Genomic DNA, 18,203 nt, shown 5'->3' on the forward strand with positions numbered 1-18,203 from the left:
ATTTTTGTCATTATCAATTAATCAAATGATTATTTTTTCTGTCAATCTATTGATCTAAATCCCCATCACCAGCTCCCAGTCAAAGGTGTCGTCTTCAAATTGCAAAAGCAGGTTAACATGTGCGCCAAAATTAAAAGCAAGAGCCTCCGCGACACACATACGCTACTCACACAGGCTGTGTGGCCCCAGCATTAGGGTTGAGGTTCTACAACATTTTCTCAAATTTGAATGTAGTAAATTTGAGTAAATTTGAGTAATAAATCTGCTTATTGGATCCAAATCTGATCTCAAAGAACTGTTTTTACCTTTTGTTGGGCTGAGAAGGAGGAAACACTAGCCTACTTTAGTGGTAGCCCAATTAATGTTTACAACCTGCAACTACAACCTGTTGATTAAATGTATCCGTCACATTGAAATAACAGGTACAGCATGCTTACTTTGCACACTTTAACTGGCAGTTTAACTGGGAGATTCTTCTGAAGTTGGTGTGACACAATCCGCTACATCAAATCTCCTGTTAAGAGTCAGTACTCTATTGCTCTACTTCAACAAGACCAATAGCTCAGTTGGTCTTGTTGAACTACAAAGTTCGGACACCAGCTTGCAGAGCAGACAACAGCAAAAAGCATAATTCAAGCTGTTACAGAAATGTCCTGAACCAATCTAAAGTATTTACTTCAGAGCCGATTTGGGCATATTTCAATGGATAGATATTATCGACTAAAATATGAGTGAACTTGTTTTTTTGTCCACCTCTGCCTGCTAGTGTTGCAACTTTTACGACCGACAGAGTAGTGCTGGGCGGTTTATCGGTATATGAGGTATACTGATATAATTTAGATATGAAATTAGACAATACCGTTTATACCGATAAAGTTTGATGTTCAGTTAATTAATGTTTCCGTAAAGTCCTGCCAGAGTTAGCTCCTCTCTCTCTCTCTCACCGCACAGCCCCGCCCCTCCCTCTGCGTCTGCATGCAGCCGTCTACTCACAAAGTCTCTAACAAGATGGAGGAAGACACAGTGCCGGTCCACACTGGCTTGTCAATAGAAAAACACGGTTCATTCAGTGTTCAGTTTCCTACTTCGGTGGTCTGCCCAGGTTAGGTGATAAATTATAGCATTTATCAGAGAAACACAGTGATTACGTTACAAAGTCTCTAACAAGATGGAGAGACAAGATGGACACTGTGGATATTTTACAAGAGTGGACCAGGTAAAGCGACAGGGAACACACCAGCCAGATGTTATTCGTTAGCGGCCACGTTGGTTTTGTTTTGATAGGCTACGTCATCAACACGCCTCCTCAACATGCAGCTCAGCTGCTGCTGTGAAAGGAATCACGGGAGGTCTTTATACAGCCTAGCCAACTACTGATGAAGAAAGTCACCAAAGTGGACATACAGGGAGAAAGAGACGGTAAAGCCCCGTTTCCACTGCAGGGTACCTGCCTCGACTACATTCTATGGACTCTACTCACCTTTTTATGGTTTTCCATTGTGTAAAAGTTGTACTTATATCTGCTACCAGGTACCTTTTTCATATCACCTCTGTCCTTACATTCTGAGTAATGTTGAAACGTTTAAACTAAAATCAAGAGACAGCTGTTTGTGCGTCGCTGGTGTGTGTCACATTGAACATTACGTCGCGGCAGTTGTGAATGGTGTCACTATGACGACCAGCTACACTGAGGCGTGCTATCTCTGGGTGCTATCTGCAATGGAAAACGGAGGACGGCCAAACCGAGTCAAGTAGAGTCAAGGCGAGTCGAGCTGGTACTGGTAATGGAAACGGCGTAAGAAGCGGGGAACGCTGACGTGTTTGCAGCGGAGACGTTAGGTCTGTGAGTTCAAAGAACTGAAGGAGGCAATTTCAATAAGTGTGTGAGACTTAAGATGGAGAATGAAGTATAATTAAAACAGTAAAATAAGAAACAAGCTAAGTTACCAAAAATAGTAAAAACATGCCCGCTAAAACTGCTCCCTCCCCATCCTGCCAATCAATAATACAGATATATTATATACCGGAATTCTGCCTAAGGGTATCGGGATATTACTTTTTGGCCATTTCGCCCATGCAGCCCTAATACAGAGCAAGCATATCACTCTATATGCCTGTGAAAATTAGTGAAACAAATGTGAAAAATGATTTGGCTGTACGGATGCAAGTGACTCTGAGTTTGGATAAATCAGCTGATAAATCTGCACTAGGGCTGTCCCTGACTAAGGATTTAGACATAGTCGAATCAGAATCGTCAAGTCCTACCTATAGTCGACTGATAGTCGAATCGTGTGTTTTTGTGGGCGGCGATTGCGAGCCGAAGCTAAAGTGAGGCTGATTGTTGACCATTTTCTCTCTCTAACCTGCCATTCACCGGTCTTATGCAGAGTTTTTGCCGTACTGCTGACAACTGCATGCACGTCACGGTTCCTCGCGGGTCTATTTCAAGAGGTGCGGACAACTCGGCACAACACCAGTTGGGGCTCCGTCTCTCCTGCCACTACACACATACATACTACGCATACACATGCACACTGACGACCCAGGGTTAGGGTTAGAAATTTGGTTTTATTCACGCACTTTAAAAACATTTATTGGAAGTTTTTTTTTCTTTTTACATGTTTATTTACAGCATTAAACGATTAAATGTGTATTGTAATAGGCTGTATATTAACTTATTGAGAGAAAACTGGTAGATCTATGTAAAATCAGATGTTGAGCACCCCCATATCACCAAAATTATTATTAATATTTGAGGTCAGCCCTAATCTGCACATTTGACATTTTAACATGTAAAGTGACTGACAGTGCTGGATAAAAACGAAAAGCTTAACAAGGGTGAGGAGAGAAAAAGTGTTTGCTGAGAGACTAGTTAGAGTCAGAGCTCAGCAAATCTGGGTATTGTGCGGAACAGGAACCATACTGACTGGTTGAGTACAGGTAAACAGAAAGGAGGTAGGGAACATGATGGAGCAGTTGATGTTTATTTACTTGAAAAGACACCCCGAGCAAACAGTTGTTAGTGCACAAGTGAATGTTTATGTGTCTTTTACATTTGCAGCTTTGTGACTCTAGAAGGTGTATGAACGTGTGTGTGTCAGCGCATTGACATCCACAAAAGGTGGAAAAGCCAGAGCCGTGACCCTGCAGGCGAGAGGGGTTTTTAATGAGCCGCCTCGCTGCCCAGTGTGTTGCAGTCGCAATAATACGCGCACACACACACACACATATACATATATATATATATATATATATATATATACACACACACACACACACACACACACACTATGCACTGTGTAAATCCAAGGCCGAGTGTGTACTTCTGAGGAAAGCCATGAGAGAAAGAGATGGGATACTTTGGAAAGTGTGGAGGAGAGATTATGAGAAACTTCTAATACAAGTGTGGTGCAGCAAAGGCTCTGTGATCTCTTATTACTTAGACTACAAAACATTTTTTCAAGCAATGTGCAACGATGTACAATCCAAGGACACAACATAACCACCAAGCCAGCTCTGACAGCTACATCCACAATTGAACGTGATAGGGCTAATCGCTATGCAGCTTTCTCACTGAGGGGAACCTACATGGGGGAGTTTTGTCAGGCATAATAAACTCTCCTTGCGTTGTCACACCACTGTTGAGGAGGAAGGTTAAACTTAGAGCTGTCTGTAAAGCTGTCCCTCTGCAGCAGCAGTGCTCTGACTGGGGATCAGCGTAGTGTGGCTTCTGTTGGGCCTCTGGGCCACACAGCGACAAAGAGGAGGAGGTGGCGGCGGTGGGGCTCAGCCCGGCGCTAAAGACTTTGACACTAACATAATCACTGATAATTGATTCGGCTGGTGAGGAAGGTGCAACATTAAAGGATAAAAACGGCAGCGCTGGGGCTTAATGTGAGCTGATGGGGCTGAAGCTTCCTGTCACACGCTGTCTAATCACACAAGAAGGGAAGATCCTGAAGACATACACATATCATCAAATCAGTACCAGACCTAGACCCGCTCAGCACCCTCAAAGGGGCTTTGATCAGCAATGGGCCAAGGAAAGCGAGGGGGCACACAGGGCAAGGACGGCACAGAGACGGTGGAGGACAATGTAAAGAAGACAGGAATCCTCAGCTGTTGCAGCACAACCCTGAGATGTCACATGGCAGGACAGAAACAGCAGGGTGTATCACTGATTAGCACCCAAGGTTCAGACAGCATTACAACTTATTGAGCTTAACATAATCCTGTGACCATAATAAATATAGGCAGAGGTGATTTTACTCAAATTACATTTACAACGGATAACTCGGTTAGTTTTGACTTAATTCCGATTTGGCTAAAGCAGATTTCAAGCGCAGACTAATAGATGCTGTTAAACACTGAAATAAAGCTGAAACAATGACAGAAAAGCAAATATTTTGATGACACATTCATTAATTTAGTTATTTATCAACCCTAGTCCCGGCATCTGAAATGTGAGGATTTGCTGATATTCTCTTATATACCACTAAATATTGAATAAGTTTGGGTTTTGGACTGTTGAACATTTGAAAATGTCACCTTGGGCTTTAAGTTGGTCATTTTTCACCATTTTCTGACATTTTATTTAGAAAGAATTCTACAGATTAATCAACAATGATAATAAATCACTACAATGACAGTGAACTACCAAACATAAACTCATTGCTCCTGCAGAGCGGAACAAAGAGTCTGTGTTTACTTTAGCTTTTTGTTGCTCAGGAGGTGATTTTTCCTCATTTATCAGCTGTTTACATACACACACACACACACACACACACACACACACACACACGTTTAATGTATACATATATGTTGGTCTATTTCCCAGTGTTAAATTAAAGTAATATAAAGACAAACCAGCAAGCTGAAATAACGGCAGCCTGTACAAGATGTTCAGAAGTTAATCTATTTGTTATTAGCTGTATATTTGCTCCTCACTTCTCACAATAAAGTAAATGGAGCAGCAATATTCCAGTTACACTTTAGCTAATGTTATTCTCATTAGCTTACTATGAAATGACTGCCAACGGTTTACTGTCAAAAACTGCCAACCTGTGGGACACACTGAAATAAATCTGATGGCTTTCTCATTTTTTAGAGATAATCAACACATTTCTAGCATGTTCCACGTGTGATTTGAGCAGTTGTTGTTTCTTAACATGGTATAACATGGAGCGCCAATTCTAGTCACCATCACAGCTTTGTTATTAACATGTAATGGAGACACATGAGGTAAGTCTAGTAGCGGTGACTGGGGTGTGCCTATCTGGTAAGTGAACTTATGAAGACGGAGGGCTCCCTGCAGCCTTACAGTCAGGGTGCTGATATAGTGGCCAGCCTGCACCCTTTCCCTACCTGCAGGAAGGATATGTGGGTTCATGAGAATCAGCATGGAAGCCTGCTAGACTGGAAATGACAATATTAAGTGGCAGTGCGACCGTTTTCATGAACACAGGGAGGCCAAGAGCACAGAGAAGCAGGAAGGCCTCTATTATGTCACAGAATACCAGACATAAAAAAGGAGCCAGTCGGACTATATGTCCTCCTCTACAGCACTGACAGACTCACCTTTCCCAAATTAAAGGTTGCTAAGTACAAACAGCATGAGACAGAAAAACACACATTTCCACCTTGTGCAGCAGACATAAACACACATCGCCTCCTGTCGAAAATGGCTGGTGGGAGATCAAAGATTTTACAGATGTTTAACGGAACCATAGGAGCTCCTTCAGAGGTACACCGCAGGGGTCGGATATCTTACAGAGGAGCAAGAGAGGAAAGAGGGAGGCTGAGCGGGAAAAAAGGGAGTAATGGCAAATAAGAGAGGGAAAGGGGGGCAGCAAAGGCTTTAGGCGGAAGACAGTGGAGAGAGAAGAGGAAGAATAGGATGACACGTAAGAGAGAAAATGCTAATGAGGGGCTGCCAAAGCAAAAGAGAGGAGAGAGAACGTGAGAGATTACTATAGGGACTGTTGGAAGAGAATTTGAAGAGCAGAACAAAGCTGACAATGAAAAAAGTGTGGCGGGGGGCGTAGAGAGCACATGAGGAAATGGCAATGCATGAGACTTGACGAGCACGTATCATGCTGCTAAAAGGGGCAGGATGCTTTCTCATATGTCCTTCAAAACGTAGTGCTGGCAGCTGTAGACATCACAGCACAATATGTTCCAAGAAAGAAAATGCTAGAGACACAGAAAAGATGGAGAGGTAGCAAGAAAGAGGAAGAAGTACAATAAAAAGTATAGAGATTATCCCCAGAGATGCAGCCCATGGCATCTGTTTGTCACAAGCCAGAAGCACAGGGAGGAAGAGGAGGAGGAGGAGTGTAGACAGCAGACTGAGAGGTAGCTGCTCTTCTCAGTCTCGGCTATCTGGCTGTCCTCCACCAGCAGCTGGAGGCTAAACTTAAGCTCTGCCAGCAACCACCAGGGGAGAAAGGAGAGGCCTTGGGAAGGGGTCATCTACAATCACCAACCAAAACAAAACTCAGGGACGCACATCTGCATCATTAGCAGAGGAGCCCAGAGTCCCCTGACTACCCGCTGCACAACAGATCCCTCAGAAATGTGGCCACCACAGTGCCTGTGCACACAAACAGCCTCTGCGCAATCACCACACATCGATGTCAGCTTCCTCTTAATGAATATTCATCTGCCTCATTAACACTCAAGTGGGGAAACATAGCATATTGCATGAGACTCCTGTTACTTGGAGAGAGAACGAGAGTTGAGTAAGGGAGAGGAAAGGGAAAGAAGAGATGGGACACATGGTGACTGTAGAGGAAGCAAAGGGGAAGAGAGCCAGAGTAAGAGGCAAAGCCTTCTTTTCATTGCCAGAAAACTTTTTTTTAAATCTCAAGAGTGAAGGGGGGGTGTCCTATATTGTTCCGGGAGCTGATACCCTCCTGTCGCTTTTCCTCATGAAGCCAGACTAGGCCAGTATGAAAGCAGCGTCAGCAGCAGGGACAGCACAGCGGGAGCACAGTATGGGAATTACAGACCATTTTACCCTGCAAATCCTCCAGCAATAAAAGCTTTAAAACAGCTGCAATTTCTCTGCTGAAGTCTGGCTGTTCACAATAACTGCTAAACTGTGGGGGATATGTGTGAATACACCTCAACACAAGTTGCAGCCGTGCAGACATTCATACAACCCCCGTCCTTGTTCAGGGACAAAACACACCCGCACATACAGACGTACAAAGCCAGGCTGTCTCGTACACAAACACTGATTCTGTCGGTCCACTCAGACAGACTCTTTCTTTCTGAGCCACTTGCCAACAGACACACATGCGGGCCGATTCTACCACACATAGAGAGAGGATTATTTTCTTTTTATGTTGTAATGCCAGTGAATCTCTTAACAGGAACTGCCAACAGGGGAAATCTCCCATCCTGCAGCTGCGTCCTCAGAGAGACTCTGGAAACCGCAGACTCTATTTCCTTGACTTTTTCTCTGCGGCTTTGGTCACAGAAACAGCCGCCCACTTGGGGGGGAAAGAAACGAGGCAAAGTCAGACGATGCCCAAAATTTTGCCCCACTTGAGTCACTCTGGTCCTTTAAAGGGCACTGACCAACCCGGTGGTAACATAATTGGACGCGGCCTCTGGAAATCAATACGCCTGCTTACATCAGGGGCCTCCACCAAAGCTATTTCATATTCCACCTTCTATACACGATTTCTGACAAAAAAAAAACTTCAATTTCAGAACAGTATGAACTATCGATTTCACAGCCATGTTTCTTACCCTCTCTCTCCGCCTACTCCTGTCCTCTCTATTTTCCAGTCCCCTACCATTGACATGCAACTCCTTTCCCACTCTCTGTTACAAGGAAACAGAAGTGTTTTCTGTTTGGGGGTAAACAGGCTGGAGTGGTACTTACCCGTGAACCCCATAATTTTAGACCATTCAAATCCCTTACAAGTGGCTTTGCATGGATTTATTTCAATTGGTTGGGACAAGGACCTTCTAAAAGTTCTATCCTTTTAGTGTATTTCTTTAACTATCTGTCAAATATTAGAAAGAAGCCTTTTCTCTGCTAAAAGTGAAAACCAAGGCTATTTACTACTTTTTAAAGATGTATGTCCAATTTTATAATGTCGTTTAAATTGTCTGCTCTTTCTTTAGAGACTTGTTTTCAGTTATTACTCCACCACTAAACCACTAAGCAACACACATAGTATAAAGTTTATTATTATTATTTAGAGATGCAAACAACAATTATAATTATAATATTATTACATAATCTGTCCATCGCTCGATTAATTAATAAGTTGTTCTAAGAAATATCACAAAATAGAGGAACATGTTCACACCCCTCACAAGTCTCAAGAGCACAAAGTATGGTAACATATAGTCCCCCCCAAAAGTATTGGAACGGTAGGGCAAGTTGCTTTACTTTTGTTGTTCACTGAAGGCATTTGGGTTTAAGATCAAAAGATGAGTATGAGACAAGAGTTCAGAATTTCAGCTCTCATTTTGTGGTATTCACATCTAGATGTGTTGAACAACTCAGGACATACCACCCTTTGTTTGAACCCACCCATTTTTCAAGTGAGCAAAACTATTGGATTGGAACATGTGACTGACAGATGTTTCTTGTTGCCCAGGTGTTGCCTTTTAGGTTGATTGTCCAAACATTAAATAGCTCTGCATGACTAGTCTACGTTTTCATCCTTAGTTCAAACCTTGGACAAACATTGGGCATAGCAAGCCTGAAAAATGTCCTGAAAAAGAAAGAAACTACTGGTGTACTGAGCAACAGACGTCCAACAGGTCGGCCAAGGAAAACAGCAGTAGTTGATGACAGAAATATCATGAGAGCTGTGAAGAAAACCCCCAAAACATCAGTAAGTGACATCACCAACAACCTCCACAGTGCAGGGGTGAAGGGATCACAATCCACTGTTGGAAGAAGACTCAGAGAGCAGAAATATAGAGACCACACCACAAGATGCAAACCACTCATCAGCAGCAAGGGTTGGAAGGCCAGATTGAAATTTGCAAAGAAGTACAGAGATGAGCCGCAAAAGTTCTATAACACGATGTTATGGACTGATGAGACCAAGATTAATCTCTACCAAAGTGATGGAAAGGCCAAAGTGTGGAGAAAGAAAAGAACTGCTAATGATCCGAAGCATAAAAGCTGATCTGTGAAGCATGGTGGAGGTGATGTCATGGCTTGGGCCTGCATGGCTGCTTCTGGAACAGGCTCATTAATATTTATTGATGATGTAACTGATGGTCACAGCAGAATGAATTCAGAAGTGGACAGAAACATTTTGTCTGATAATTTACAGAGAAATGCATTGAAACTAATCGGGAAGTTTATCATGCAGCAGGACAATGACCCAAAGCACACTGCCAACAAAACAAAGGACTTCATCAGGGGAGAAAGTGGAAGGTTTTAGACTGGCCAAGTCAATCAGCTGACCTGAACCCAATAGAGCATATATTTCACCTCTTTAAGAGGAGACTGAAGGGAGAAACACCCCGAAACAAACAAGAACTGAACTTTAAGATTATTTGTTCCATTACTTTTGCTCACCTAAGAATGCTGTGGTCTAATACAAATGGTAATATGTCCTAAGATGTTTAACACATCTGGATGTGAATACCAGGAAATGAGAGCTGAAATTCTGAACTCCTCACCGATATAACTGATGCTTGGGAGATGGGTACCAATGATCTTCTGAGCAGTTTTAATCACCCGCTGCAGAGCCCTCTGGTCCTGGGCCGTACACATCCCATGCCAGTTAGTGATGTTTTCAGTCAGGATGCTTTCTATTGCTGCTCTATAAAAGCTGACAAGAACTTGGCGTGACAAGAACTTGGCGTGGGGATTTGGCCTTCCTTAAGAATTACAGCTGTTTCTGATGACCATGTGAGGTTCTCTGTGATGCTGATTCTCGGGAACCTGAAATTATTCACCTGCTCCACCTCAGCACCACTGACGTAGACAGGAGTGTGTGTCTTTGTCTCCTTTTCGTGAAATCAACAATTAGCTCATTGGTTTTGCTGATGTTGAGCAGTAGGTTGTTCCCTGTGCACTCTCTGTTTCGGTCTCGGTGTCATCCGCAAACTTCACATCAGTTCTCACCATGTCGGGGGATGCAGTCGCGGTTGTACAGCGTGAACAGGAGGGGGCTGAGCACACAGCCCTGGGGGGCTCCGGTGTTGACAACTAGAGTGGAGGAGGTGTGACCGACAAAAGAAGTCCTGCATCCAGTTGCAGAGTGTTGTATTTAAACCCATTGTGCTAGGTTTGCCAATCAGTTTCATCGGGGAGTTTGTGTTGAATGCTGAGCTGAAATCAACAAACAGCATTCTGGTGTACGTGTTGTTTTTGTCAAGGTGTCTGAGAGCTGAGTGGAGGGCAGTGGAGATGGCAATTTCTGTGGATCTGGTTCTGAAAGCAACTGGCGAGGGTTCAGGCTGGCTGGGATGTTGTTCTTTATGTGCTGAAGTTATTGATGTAATTTAAATTCTTAAGTCCCGTCTCTGGCTTCATCGCTTAATTTCCTGGACATACTTGTTTTCAGCAATGCCTTGAACTTTGTCGCACTGGACCTCTCTTCACTTTTCGGTATAAATGCTTCGTACTTGTATAACACCTTACTAGTCTTTTTTTTGACCACTCAAAGCGCTTTTACACTACATCTGCATTCACTATTCACACACATTCATTCACTGAGCCTAAGTGCTCAAACAGAAACTAACATTCAGCCACCTGATTAACGGGCAACCCACTCTACCTCCTGAGACACAGCCGCCCTATATAATGCATTATTCCCACTGCCTTCAACATTAAAAAAGGATTAAGAATGAATGATTCTCATATGCCAAATCAAATAATATTTCAGCCATGACAGAGCTGGATCTGGTAATCAAACCATTAGGATGGGTCACCATTTTCCAGACTTAAATGCCAGATAATTAGGGTTCGCCCAAATGTAATTTTTTGAGCTTCGAAGCTAGACAGTAATTAACAGCAAATAGTCGAAGCTTCGACGGCACCACGGACTGACTGCGTGTAGGTGTGAGAGAGAGAGAAAGAGAGAGTGCTCTGTTTCTTTATTTACATGTAGGCCATATAATAACAGCATGTTATTATTACCAAAAGGTTGTGTTTAACTTTTCTCGTGGCGAGGCTAGTAGTCCCAAGTGCAGGACTAAAAGAGGGAGGAGACTGGAGTTGGATAAAAGAGGAAAAATTATTGCAGGGTTGAAGTGATCGGAATTTGAGCCGGGAAGAGCGAGGCAGACTGGAAGACTAGATGCTGTAGAGCCAGGTTAATGGCTGCAGTGCAGAGCAGGAAGGAACCGTAGCTGAGAGTTGAGCAGGTCCAGAAAAGATCATGGGAATATATTACCCAGGCAGGGGTCCAGGGAGAGTAGACGAGCAGTAGTAGACGATGAGCACCTTTTCCGGTGGTGGAAAGTAACAACACGTTATTGTGTAAAATTCGCTTTAAACTTTTTTTTATAGCCTAGTAAATGTTCTTAAACCCCATAACTGCCACACTGCCATTGTCATAACTCAGTTTAAAGTTAAAAATCAATATTCGAATCCAAAAATTGAAAATCGAATGTGTACCCAACGATCAAATATTCGAACATTCAAATATTCGGGTCCAGCCCTACAGATAATATCAGCAAAATTTGATTTGACTTAGAGGCAATGACAACTAACAGTGTTGTCATTAATTCACATTCAGATGGCTTCCCTGGGTCACGAGTTGCGTTGAGCAGACTGGCACAGACCGGGGACCAGACCAGTTCAATCACAGGTCCAAACTCAGCATGCATGCATGATTTAAATACATCTAAAATGGCAGATGGCGAGAGCGCTGGCTCATGTCTGGCTCCTAGACAGAAACAGTGATGTAGGAGAAGCAGAAGATGAAGCTGAGTGAGAGTGAGGAATAACCTGGCTTGTCGTTAAGATTACCTTTCCTCTTAAAACATTCACTTCATCTGTGTCACTCCTGCTCCCAACTTGTTATTGGAAAATAGGAAAGGTGGGAAACCATTCGATGCCGGCACTGTCTACATCAGTCACACACTGACACACACACACACAAAATACATTTCATCCTCCATATCCGAAACAGCCAATAGCACTGGCAGGCATTTGCGACCCCAATCCATATTTCAATTTCCCTCCTCTCATGCAAACTAATTCAATACTTGTTGCCTTCCCTTACAAGCGATCGGCAATGTGAGAAATGAGCTTCTTCTCATGCTGCATCTATAAAAGGCCCAATCAGACACATTTTTGAGTGGGCCTCTGCCTATATCAATTATGTCTTTGTGGGCCTGCACACTGGCAGATTCTTGGAGGCAGCATTAGAGGATGAAAAATCTGTGCTTTGAAACATTCTCACCACACTGTAATACCAATTGCAGATCACTTTTCTCCATATTTTCTGTACTCTGAACGCATTCAGCCCATATTCAGCTACGTTTGAAAGTCATAATTTACATCACATACTGTCAGTGCTTAAGTCAACAGCTTAACTACACATGTGTTCAAACCAATTAAATAAGCATTAGGCTAACAGTGGGATGTCAGTCAAATGAGTATTTCAAAAATTATATACCCTAATTTTAACTTCTAAAAGTCCCTCACAAACCGAGAAACAGAAACACCAAAGCTAGGCTGTGATGCCATCAGCCAACACTTTTTGGAATTGATCCACCGACACCGCTCAAGGGACAGACTGGACATAGTGACAAGCCCAATTTGAGGGGAATTTATATTCTCCTAATCAGGTTCATTAGTGGAGAAAAACTCAGTCAAACTCCATTCATTTAGAGATTCTACAATGGATTTCTGATGAGTGAACGATCTCCAATGACTTTGTCCTCACTAACGAGCATTTTGATGCACTAACTGCTGCAGCATTTTACTCTGTGACAACCAACAAAAGACTCACACATCTTGACATTTTCTCCTGCAGCGCCATCAAGAAAGCAATTCAACAAAAGCACACAGCCAAGTAGGAATATGGGTGTCATGGTGAGCTGGGTGCAGCAGAGTCAAACTAAGAAGTGCTGCAGTGCAGAAACATTGTGATACTATACTTACTTGATACCACTATGGTGGACAGTATATTACTGATCGTTACATTCTTTCCTCTAATTCACTGTCAATGCATTCTGCGTTGTTCAAAATACACAAGCATGTGTGCAAGTATGTACTCACCAACATACCCATACTTAACAACACCTACAACACCTGCCCCAACTCAGGATCCTGGTTGCACTTTTCCTCACAACTCTTTGGCCATGTAAAGGGAGAAGCGAGCAGGTAATAGCAACAAATTTAGGGGCTTAAATGGCAACAGCTTTACGATGCCTGAGCGGCCTCTATGACTCCATTCCTGTCAGATTCTATTAGCTTGGCCTCTACCACGTGTTTCGATTGGCTCTTGGCCTATTCCCAGCAGTTACAGAAGCACCTCCCATAAATAAACCAAATGGCTGCATCTTGTAGTGTATGAAAAGGGTGGGGGGAGCAGGGCACTTGTGTATAAAGAACATCTGACAGAGTGGTTGAATAGTTTAATATACAGCACTGGGCTGAATGGACACAGTCGACTAGAGGGAGAGCTCGACACACATCATTGTAAGAGTTTAGATTTGACTAGTGTTTAAGAAGAATGCAAGCAGCCAGGCGAGAAAAGCACTTCTAAATCAAGACAAGTGGTCTCATTCTACTCCACACACACACTCCAATAAACAAAAGAAAAAGTGTGTCTATCTACCAGCTGCCAGGTGGAAGTCTAAGGAAAGGCCACCTGTCTAATAAATGTTTTTGATGTGTACAGCTCAGCAATATGAAACTGAGCATCTGGCCTGTCTCTTCCAAACTGATCTTGTTAGCAGCATGCATATCCGTTCCTCTTATAGAGAATTTATTTGAGTGCTTCACCCAAATAGGTTCTCCCTTTCCAAAAATGAATTCAACCAATGAGGGCTTGTGAAGGGTTAGGGTTAGTCACACTCATCTGCCAGATGTTCAGTGGATTTTTTTCATAAGGAGCACACAGTGTTTCCCTCAGTTCAGACCAAAAACTGAGAATGGTTTTAATTAAATCCAAGTCACTTGTTCTTTATAAACCAAATACCCCAAGAGCAAAACGAAATGGAATAATAAATTCTAGCAACAATTATTATATGCAATGCTTGACATGCTGCGACTGAATTAGTTTTTTTTTTATGGCTTTGAGAAAACATTTCCATGGGCAGATAAAAAAATACTGGACTGTTGCTCAGTCTGCTGAAAGAAGTCAGGCTGGCAGGGCTGCTCACACAATGACATGACAATCAGCTATGTGTTCCTTTGAATTTTGAACAGGAAAAACTATTTACCAAAACACAGGGAAAAAAATTCACTATTTGTGAAGAAGACCCACTAGCACATACTGTTATGTTATTTAAGAACTATAATATAATAATGATGTGCTGTAAATGGTAAATATTAGTTTCATATATTTGACTATCACAAATCTTAATAAAATATCTATTTTTTTTGTTTGTCTGTAGTTATGTATGTGCCTTTTTCACAGCAGGCATTTTGATTTGTGAGTCTTAATGAAGCCTTACTTAGACTTACTGAGAGCACAGGTGTAATTAATTCCTTTAACAATGGCTCTGCTTTATTTAAGTCCATCAGTGAGCCGGCATACATAGTGGCAGGGTCCTGAAACTGGTAAAGCCAAATGGAGTGCATTACTTGTTAATATTAATTATTACACCTGTGGGTTGAACAGTTCCAACAAGTTACTGAGTGATGACACAATAAGTTGTAACACAAAACAGTTTGTTTGATGAACTAAAATCTTAAAACAGTTTATTATTCTTTATAGTTTATTCTTTTTTTTTTTCACAGCAATATGAGTCATATGCATCAAGACTCCCTCTTTTACCACTAGCTAAAGAATGTGAACAGTAAAATGCAAAGCTAGCCAATGAGTTATATTTGAGATTCACATATTTTTGCCTGTGGACTCTTATGAATCAAACAAGACTTCCATTCAGAGCATTTCTAAACTCCCACACGGCTCCCTGCACATGCATATAATTCAGCTGAGCAGAAAACGCTGTGGGACAAACCAACTGAATTTTAAACATGCACTTCAAAATAGAGAAGACTTATACTGCCAAAAACTAATTTATAAGCAAACATTCAATTGTTCCACCAACTATCCTACTTCTTTATTGCAAATCAACAAATAAGTATTTAAATTGGGTTAAATGACTTGTTTTATGAAACGTTGTTATTTTTTGTGACTTATTCCACCAATTCACAGTTGACTTATTTGTGACTTAATCATTTAATGTTTCTACTATAAGGCTTTTTTGTCTTGTTATATGCCTCTAAGGCTAGGCTCACACTGCAGGCCTTAATGCTCAATTACAATTTATTAAGAATATTAAGACGTCACGCGCAGCACACTATCGTACAGAACTAAACATAGAGGCCACAGAGATTAGCATCTGTGGTTATATTTTTAAGATCAATTCAGGTGAAAGAAGGGGAATTTGTGAGCAAATGACAACGAGGACAAGGAGAAAGAGAGACAATTTTTTTTTATGGCTTTTTGTGGAGCAGGGCTGCTACTTTTGTACGGAAGCACTTTGTGACAAGAGTCGCTCTACAGCAACATCACAGGCACATGATTTCCAATCTGACTGTCCAGACTGAGGATGCATTTCAAATAATGCCACCTGTATCTGATTTGGACCTTATATGAAAGTGGCCCAAAACCCGAACTGGAAAACATCAGATTCAATGTGACTTGGGCTGTTCACTCTGTTAAAAATCAGATCTGAGTCACATATGAGAAAAAAAAATAATCAGATTTGGTCACTTTGCCCTGCAGTCTGAACACAGCCTTAGTGCTGTGAATTGATTTGTTTTCTGTTTTGATTATTTGTTTTTAATGCTGTTTATTTGTAGGGCATGCACCAATCTGTGCAGAGTCTGATCCAGTTTCTTTATCAGTGAAATTATAAAATTCACTATTATCCATTCATTCATTCATTTTGAACGGGCTGTTTCCTCTGTTTGTCAGCAATCCCTGGTATTATGTTACCTTAGATGAAAAATGATAACAGTCGATGAAGTATACAGATTTAAAATTTGGGGGGAAAGACAGCATTACTGGATCTGTACTCTGTATCAGTAAGAGAAGGTTAGTGCATACCCATTAATTAGTTTTGTTACCTCATCATAGCCCTCGTTGCGAGTAGGGCTGCACTATTAATCTAATCGCAACTGCGATGTCGTCATGTGCAATTACATAACCGCAAAAAGTGGTGTGAAAAGGTGTTTGTGACTCTCTTCTGTGTGTGTGCGCTGCAGTCTGCTAATTATATCCGCCCACACCGGACTCTCGCATGTGCCCCTAAAAACAGATAAGCATATACGTACAATGTGAGAAATAATTTTTGAGCAGTCTGCCAGTAACTTGTAAGACAACAACCTACCACAACCCCCCTCCCCGCCCCGCCACTAATCGTTTAAAACATAGTCGGACTCGCCACCAGAGAAATGCCGGTGCTCCAGTCACTCTGTGACAGAGACAGAGAGACGTCGTCGGCAGCTGAAGCAGTAAGACAGAAGAAAACAGGGAGAATATAAGGAAGGTTTGGGTTTGGCTCGCTGGCCATTTAACATTAGCTGTATCAGTGCCTTTAGTTGTTCAACATGAGCAGTATTTAACATATTATTGTTATTCTAGCAGTATACTATTAACTAAACATTATACTCTTTATTTAATACACTCATGTAATGTACAGTTCCTCCTCCAGGTTGTGCATAGAGACTGCATTAGACAGATGTACACTGAGCCGGTGCCAGGATGCCAGTGTGCCAATACTTGCTGGTTCTAGCCGCCTCCTCCGTAGAGCAACGCACTCCTCTTGTTCTATTTTACATCTGTTTTACTAGTTATTGTTATAAATATTGTTTAACTTCGTTCAAGTTGAGAAATATACATTTCAAAATGTCAGTATTTTGTGCATTTTCCTTGATAATTAGGCTAAGCAAGTAGACTCACATTACCATTTGTTCCATTATAATCGAATCACAATATTGCCCACAATAATCGCAACATGACTTTTTCACCAAATCGTGCAGCCCTAGTTGTATTTTTTATGTTCAGCACACTCAAATTGATTAAATGAAGTTTTAAAAGTTGCAATTGGGAGTTCATTCTATGGATCTTGATGAACCAAACATGTCACTTATAAAACTGAGTAACAATTATTTCTCTGCTTAAACAAAAACACATCACTCACTTTTCTCTGTGGCTTGCAACCTGCAGCAGTCCTGCATTGCGCGTGGAGGTGATCATTATTTGGCAGAATATATTAGGCAATAGTAGGCGTTTTCACACAAATAGTTTTTGTCATGACAAAAACATCCAAGGCAACACACCTCGGCATGACAAGGTAAAAGACAAAAGGCAGCCGAAAAGTCACCCCCACCAGCTCGACATCACAAATAACAAACCTGAGCAGTCCTTAACTGCTCACATTAGCCAGTTAGCGGCTAATATTTAAGCAATGTAAAAGTGCTGCCAGCCTTAAATCACGCCCAAACTTCAAACGTACGGGGAAAATATTATAAGATATAAGCGATATGTGAAAGAAAGCACCCGTTATCTAGCTTAGAAACTCACCTTTGTTTCGCTGTTCCACGAAAGGGATGAAGATTTTCACGAGCTGTCACTGCACTTCCGGGTTAGACTGTGACGTGTACAGACGCCCAGCTGCTGGCCATGCTGGGATTGTTTTGGTTTTGCACGCTGGATGTTATAAATGCATTTCTAAGTTAAGTTTAATTTCGTGATTACTGACATTAAAGTTAGTTAAGATATAATAAGATAAAACTTTATCAATCCTCAGCAGAGATATTTAGCATTACTGGGAGAAATATAACAGAGAGGCTGTGGTGGAAGATGTATTCAGATCTTTTGTCTAAGTAAATGCAGGTATGTCTTATTAGAAAATTGGTCTTTAAGTAACTAATGTTTAACTGCTAACACTAATCTTATCATGCAGCAGAACTGGCCCTGTCACAGTTATCAGATTGTATGGATATATTTGTGTTATCTATGCACAAGATGCATGTTAGTGTTGGAGTAAGTATAACTACCTTATATATTGTTGGGCAATTT

At 41.7% G+C, this 18,203-nt stretch overlaps 1 protein-coding gene across 5 annotated transcripts in view; it reads right to left on the reverse strand.

The window, feature by feature from the left end:
• The window catches only part of LOC119893448 (speckle type BTB/POZ protein), a 122,035-nt gene extending 104,237 nt beyond the window's left edge, over positions 1 to 17,798 (reverse strand). For 3 of the 5 annotated variants that reach the window (XM_038705671.1, XM_038705645.1, XM_038705652.1), the window contains exon 1: positions 17,706 to 17,798. The gene's annotated coding sequence lies outside the window, so the exon portion shown is untranslated. Of the gene's footprint in view, positions 1 to 17,322; positions 17,493 to 17,705 lie in introns of those variants that run through there. The other 2 variants (XM_038705636.1, XM_038705618.1) reach the window with 2 other exon arrangements.
• Positions 17,799 to 18,203: the final 405 nt, after the last annotated feature.

Source organism: Micropterus salmoides, unplaced genomic scaffold, assembly GCF_014851395.1.
Source record: "Micropterus salmoides isolate LMB-PRFRI ecotype aquatic unplaced genomic scaffold, ASM1485139v1 Ms_hic_scaffold_10, whole genome shotgun sequence".
NCBI lineage: Eukaryota > Metazoa > Chordata > Actinopteri > Centrarchiformes > Centrarchidae > Micropterus > Micropterus salmoides.